The sequence below is a fragment of the Colobus angolensis genome, unplaced genomic scaffold, assembly GCF_000951035.1.
Source record: "Colobus angolensis palliatus isolate OR3802 unplaced genomic scaffold, Cang.pa_1.0 Scaffold85, whole genome shotgun sequence".
NCBI lineage: Eukaryota > Metazoa > Chordata > Mammalia > Primates > Cercopithecidae > Colobus > Colobus angolensis.
This window is the reverse complement of record NW_012122376.1, coordinates 4,348,864-4,356,489: the sequence shown is the minus strand read 5'-3', so window position 1 is coordinate 4,356,489 and position 7,626 is coordinate 4,348,864.

Here is a 7,626-nt window from a genome sequence, read left to right as displayed (position 1 = left end):
GTTTATTCTTTCAATGGTTCTTCATGCAAATAGAAGCAAATACAAATACATGTCGTTATTTTCTTCCCTGTAACACATATGTGCTTTTCGTACTTTACCTTAAAAAAAAAAATGAGAGTGTGTTCTTTTTTGCTTTTTTGTTTAGACGGAATCTCTCTCTGTCGTCAGGCTAGAGAGCAATGGCACGATCTTGGCTCACTGCAACCTCCACCTCCCGGGTTCAAGCAATTCTTCTGCCTCAGCCTCCTGAATAGCTGGGACTACAGGCACGCGCCATCACGCCCAGCTGATTTTTGTGTTTCTAGTAGAGATGGGGTTTCACCATGTTGGCCAGGATGGTCTCGATCTCTTGACCTCGTGATCCACCTGCCTTGGCCTCCCAAAGTGCTGGGATTACAGGCGTGAGCCACCACACCCAGCCATCCTTTTTTTTCTTTTATTCTATTGCCCAGGCTGGAGTGCAGTGTCGTCATCTGGGCTCACTGCAACCTCCATCTCCTGAGCTCAAGCAATCCACCCACCTTGGCCTCCCAAAATGCTGGGCTTACAGGCATAAGCCAATGCACCTGGCCTGGGACCTTACCTTTCACCATGGACTTCTCTCTGTGTCAGTATGGAGAGCTCTCCTTCATTCTTTTTTACAGCTACATAAACAGCCCTATGTTGCCCAACACTTGGATTATTTCCAGTCTTTTGCTATGATGAACAGTGCCTCAAAGGACACTTTGTCTCTGACATTTCATGCAGGTGTGTTTGCATGATGGAGCCCTACAAGTGGGATTGCTGGGTCAAAGGATTTGCCTACGTGTCCAACAATAAGGTTAAGATTCTAAACCCAGGGCTTGGATGAGAGAAAGCATGCTGCCCAATGTGCGGTCCATGGGCTGATGCCAGTCTCTCAAGGAAATACTGCGGAAATTGACAGTAGTCAGAGAATTCAGAGCAACTTGACCTTGTTGCAATACCAAAGTGCATTATCATTTTTCTAAGGATTGATTTTACAATCTGTGACCACAGATACGAAAGGAAAAAATTACTTTTTTTTTTTTGAAATACAGTCTTGATCTGTTGCCCAAGATGAGTACAGCGACACAATCGTGGCTCATTGCAGCCTCAATTTCCCAGGCTCAAGTGATCCTTCCACTTTAGCCTTCCACTTTAGAGTAGCTGGGACTTCAGGCATGTGTCATCACGCCCAGCTAATTTTTTTTTTTTTTTTTTTTTTTGTAGAGATGGCCTCTCCCTATGTTACCCAGGCTGATCTACAACTCCTGGGCCAAGCAAAACTCCCACTTTGGCCTCCCCAAAGTGCGGAGATTACAGGCATGAGCCACCGAGCCCAGCCACAAAATACTCCTCATGGCTATGCAAGATATGTTTGAAATTACAAATAAAAATCACACTGGGTGTAGTATCTCATGCTTGTAATCCCAGCACTTTTGGAGGCTGAGGCGGACAGATCACTTGAGGTCAAGTGTTCGAGACCAGCCCTGCCAAGATGGTGAAACTCCATCTCTACTAAAAGTACAAAAATTAGCTGGGCGTGGTGGCGGGCGCCTCTAATCCCAGCTACTTGGGAGGCTGAGGCACATGAACCATACGAACCTGCAGGGCAGAGGGTGCAGTGAGCCGAGATTGCACCACTGCACTCCAGCCTGGAGACTCCTTCTCAAAAAATAAAATAAAATAAAATAACAAATAAAAATGAATGTTTCCAAAGCTACAAACAACTTCTTTATTATTATTGTTATTTTAAAATTTTATGTTGCCCAGAATGGACTCAAACTCTTAGGCTCAAGCAATCCTCCCACCTCAGTCTCCCAAGTAGCTGAAACTATAGACATGCACCACCACATCCAGCAAAGCTTTTTTGTTAACGTGAGATTTTCCTTTCAAATCATTTCACATCCAGATAGGCTTGTTATTCACACCTCCAGAAAAGTTGTGGAAGAATAGAACTATGCCTAAACATCAAAAAATAAAATATAATTAAGCTAACGAAAAAGAGAAAACCTATTTCAATCATTTAACAGCAATGTTTTGAACATCAACATATTGGGGTGTGAGAGATACAAGATTCATCAAATGTGGATGAATTGTTAGAGAGAGAAGGAGTGAGAGAGGGAAAGCCGTCTCTCCCAGATGAAACAAATGGCAATGGCACAGTACAAAATGTCACAGGTGCTAAAGGACACGGTGACATCTCACCTGCAAAAGTCCCAGAATCCCCAGGCAGAAAAGCAAAGCATCAGGAGTCAGTCTGTCTGCTGGGATCCAATCTCCAAAAAATGGGGAGCAGGGATAAGATAAAATATGAATGAGCAGAAAGAAAAGCTTAGAAAATCTATTTATGTTTTATAATCTTTTCCCTTTTTAAATTCTGATTATTAGTTTTTTGAGATGAAGTCTGGCTCTGTTACCCAGGCTGGAGTGCAGTGGCGCGATCTCTGCTCACTGCAACCTCTGCCTCCTGGGTTCAAGAGATTCTCCTGCCTCAGCCTCCCGAGTAGCTGGGATTACAGGTGTGCACCACCACGCCCGGCTAATTTTTGTAGTTTCAGTAGAGACGGGGTTTCACCATGTTGGCCAGGCTGGTCTCAAACACCTGACCTCAGGTGATCCACCCATCTTGGCCTCCCAAAGTGCAGGCATTACAGGTGTGAGCCACCGCACCCGGCCAATCTTATTCTTTTAAATGTACATTTTACTTTGCAATGTAGATAATCTATTACCACTGAAGCATATGTAAACATACACATAGTTCAGATAAATACATATATTGGGGATGATGCAGGGTCACTATTTTCTTATTCTGAATGGTATGTGATCAAAAAAGCTGATATGGGCCAGGCACAGTGGCTCACACTTATAATCCTAGCACTTTGGGAGGGCCAAGTGCACGGATCACCTGAGGTCAGGTGTTCCGAGACCAGCCTGGCCAACATGGTGAAATGCCGTCTCTACTATAAATACAAAAATCAGCTGGGCGTGGTGGTGCACGCCTGCAGTCCCAGCTACTTGGGAGGCTGAGGCAGAAGAACCACTTGAACCCAGCGGGTGGAGGTTGCAGTGAGCCGAGACTGTGCCACTCTAGCCTGGGCAACAGAGTGAGACTTCGCCTCAAAAAAAAAAAAAAAAACGCTGATATGGACTCAACCTAAGTGCCCCTCAATGGAAGAATAGATGAGGAAAATGTGGTACATATCTACATAATAGGATTCTCCTCAGCCTAAAAAGAAATGAAATTCTGTCCTCTGTAGCAACATGGTTGGAATTGGAGGTCATTATGTTAAATGAAATAAGCCAGACACAAAAGACGCCTATTTTCACTCATATGTAGGAGTTTAAAAGCTGATCTCACGGAGGTAGACAGTCAAGTGGTAGTTACAAGATGCTGGGAAGGGTGGGGAGAGGTGAAGAGAGGTTTGATGAATGGATACAAAAATACAGTTAGGGGCTGGGCACAGTGGCTCACTCCTGTGAGTCCAGCAATTTGGGAAGCCAAAGTGAGAGGATGGCTTCAGCCCAGGAGTTCAAGACCAGCCTGGGCAACATGGTGAAATCCCATCTCTGAAAAAACAAAAATACAAAAAATCAGCTGGGCATAGTGGTGTGTGCCTGTAGTCCCAGCTACTCGGGAGGCTGAGGTGGGAGGATCTCTTGAGCCTGGGAGGTCGAGGCTGCAGTGAGCTGTGATTGTGACGATGCCACTGCATTCCAGCCTGGGTAACAGAGGGAGACCCTGTCTTAAACAAAAACAAAAATACACAAAAAGGCCCCACATAAATATAGTTAGAAGAAATAAGTTCTAGTATTTGATAGCACAGTAGGGTGACTACAGTTGACAACAATCTGTTGTATAGTGCAAAATAGCTAGAAGAAAAGATGTGAAATGTTTCCAGTACAAAGAAATAATACATGTTTGAGGTGCTGGATCTCCTAGATACCCTGATTTGATCATTACATGTCATATGCATGTATCAGAATATCCCATGTACCATGTAGATTTGTACAATTATTATGCATCAATTTAGAACAATTATTTTAAGCTGAAAGGCCACTGGATTAGATACATGGCAGGAATGAAGGGCAGGGACCAGGCTTTCTTGCTCACCATTGCAGCCCCAGGGCCTAGCACAGTGCCAACGGGGTTATGTGGCTGTTTACAGCCTTGAAAATAAGTACCCGCATCAAGAGCCAGCGTGCTTCTGCAAGTGTGGTTGCTAAATATTTCAGTTTCTAAAGACAAGGATAAGGCAAAACATCCCATATCTGTCCTGCCAGGGAGTTATTCAAACATAGTATTTTCTTTTCTTTTCGAGATGGAGTCTCGCTTATGTTGCCCAGGCTGGAGTGCAGTGGCATGATCTTGGCTCACTGCAACCCCTTCGCCTCCCGGGTTCAACTGATTCTCCTGCCTCAGGCTCCTGAGTAGCTGGGATTATAGGCGCCCGCCACCATGCCCAGCTAATTTTTGTAGTTTTAGTGGAGATGGGGTTTCACCATCTCGGCCAGGCTGGTCTCGAACTCCTGACCTCGTGATCCACCCACCTTAACCTCCCAAAGTGCTGGGATTACAAATGTGAGCCACCACGCCCGGCCAAGTATTTTAATCTTTTCGAGTTGAAGGAGAAATTTGAGGCCAGGTGCAGTGGCTCATGCCTGTAATCCCAGCACTTTGGAAGGTCAAGGTGGGTGGATCACCTGAGGTCGTAAGTTCAAGACCAGCCTGGCCAACATAGCAAAAACCCATCTCTACTAAAAATACAAAAATTAGCTGGACATGGTGGTGTGCGCCATAGTCTCAGCTACTCAGGAAACTGAGGTAAGAGAATCACTTGAACCTGGGAGGTGGAGGTTGCAGTGAGCTGAGATTGTGCCACTGCACTCCAGCCTGGGTGACAGAGCGAGACCCTGTCTCAAAAAATAAATAAATAAATAAATAAATAACCAGATGCAATGGCTGATGCCTGTAATCCCAGCACTTTGGGAGGCCGAGGTGGGCAGATCACCTGAGGTCAAGAGTTCAAGACCAGCCTGACCAACATGGTGAAAGCTCATTTCTATTAAAAATACAAAAATTAGATGGGTGTGGTGGTGTGTGCCTGTAATCCCAGCTACTTCGGAGGCTGAGGTAGGAGAATCACTTGAACCCAGGAGGCAGAGGTTGCAGTGAGCCGAGATTGTGCCACCGCACTCTAGCCTGGGCAACAGAGTGAGACTTCATCTCAAAAAAAAAAAAAGAGAGAGAAATTCGAAATCAGCTGTGGATCCTTTTACATGGCTTTGTTCTCTATAAGCACATGGAATCTTGCCACCTGGAAGACAGGGAAATAGAGACTGCCAAAACACAGTTAAGGTGGTTATAAATCAGCTTATTGTAGAAAACCATGATGGAAGCTCATGGCTTTATAAGTGAAAGGAACCAGTTATGGTTCAACTAAAAAAAAAACAAAAACAAAAACAAAAAACAAGTAACTCTGGTACTTTGAACTTGCCTTGGTAATATCATTGACTTATTTGTGAGTAATGTTTTGCTACACTCTGGGAGGTATAAATGTCTGGGAAGACTCTTCTTTTTAAAAAAATTACATTTTGTATTCTTTATAGAGATGGAGTTTCACCATATTGCCCAGACTGGTCTCAAACTCCTGGCCTCAAGCGATGCCCCACCCCCCAACCCCCAGTCTCGGCCTCCTAAAGTGCTGGACTTACAGGTGTGAGCCACCAAGCTGGGCCCCTGGAAAAACTTTTCTAAAACACACACCAGATCTGTACAGAACAAGCATGGCAAAGGAGGAATGAGTAGCACAGAGTTCTTTCTTTCCAGCCTGAATCCCAAATGGCATCAGTGCAAGGAACAAGGTTTCTTTGTACAGAAACAGCTGACGAGAAAGCCACGGAATTTTCTGCACTGCACTGTACCAACCATCACCTGTCTGTGACCTCCATCCACCTGAGCTCCCTTGCCAATGCCAAGCCAGGGTCTTCTGTTGTACTCCCAGAGCCCGGGGTAGCACCTGGCACACAGTTGGTGCCCAATAAATGTGCAAAAGAAGAGAGGAGAGAATCTTTAGATCATATATTTATTTTAATTTGTTTTAAAATCCCAAGTACCAGGTAGATTTGTACAATTATTATGCATCAATTTAGAACAATTGTTTTAAGCTGAAAGGCCACTGGATTAGATACATGGCAGGAATGGAGGGCAAGGATCAGGCTTTCTTGCTCACCATTGCACCCCCAGGGCCTATCACAGTGCCTGACACAGCAAACCAAGAGGAGTAATGTGGCTGTGTATTTATTTATCTATTTATTTTTAGATGGAGTCTTGCTCTGTTGCCCAGGCTGGAGTGCAATGGCAAATTCTTGGCTCCCTGCAACCTTCGCCTCTTTGGTTCAAGCGATTCTCTCACCTCAGCCTTCCGAGTAGCCAGGATTATAGGCGCCACTACACCCAGCTAATTTTTGTATTTTTAGTAGAGACAGGGTTTCACCATGTTGGCCATGCTGGTCTTGAATTCCTGACCTCAAGTGATCCGCCCGCCTCAGCCTCCCAAAGTGCTAGGATTACAGGCATGAGTCACTGTGCCTGCCCCATATATTTATTTTAATATACAAAAGAAATGGAGGGAGGATATAAATGTTTTGAATGAAGAACTCTTAAAACTCAACAAGATGAACAACTCAATTTAAAAATGAGCAAAGGACTTGATGAACACTTCTCCAAAGAAGACATACAAATGGCCAGCAAGCACTTGAAAAGATTCTCAGTGTTATTAGTCATTAGGGAAATGCAAATCAAAACCGCAAGGAGTTACCACTTCCTACCTACTAGGATGGGTTTTTTTCTTTTTTTAACTTTTTGAGACAAGGTCTCACTCTGTCACCCAGGCTGGAATGCAGTGGCGCAATCACGGCTCCAACTGCAGCCTCAACCTCCCAGGCTCAAGTGATTCTCTCACCTCAGCCTCTTGCATGGCTGGGACTATAGGCGCATACCACCACACTCGGCTAATGTTTGCATATTTTTTGGTAGAGACAGGATTTCGCCATGTTGCCCAGGCTTGTCTTGAACACCTGGGCTCCCAAAGTGCTGGTATTACAAACATGAGTCACCCTGCCTAGCCTAATTTTCTTTTTAAAATTTTTGTAGACACAGGGTCTCACTTTGTTGCCCAGGCTGAACACCTGGCCCCTAGCAACCTCCCTTCCCTCCTCCCCTCCTTCCCTCCTTCCCTCCTTCCTTCCTTCTTTCATCTTATTCTGTCACCCAGACTGGAGTGCAGTAGTGCAATCTTGGCTCACTGCAACCTCCACCTCCCAGGCTCAAGCAATTCTGCTGCTTCAGTCTCCCAAGTAGTTGGGACTACAGGTGTGTGCCACCATGCCCTGCTAATTTTTTTGTAGTTTTAGTAGAGATGGGGTTTTGCCATATTTCGCAGGCTGGTCTCAAACTCCTGAGCTCAAGCAATCCACCTGCCTCGGTCTCCCACAGTGCTGGGATTACAGGTGTGAGCCACCGCACCTGGCCTCTTTTTTTTTTTTTTCCATTTATTTTTATTTTTTATTTATTTTATTTATTTATTTATTTATTTTCAGACAGAGCACTCTGTTGCCCCAGGC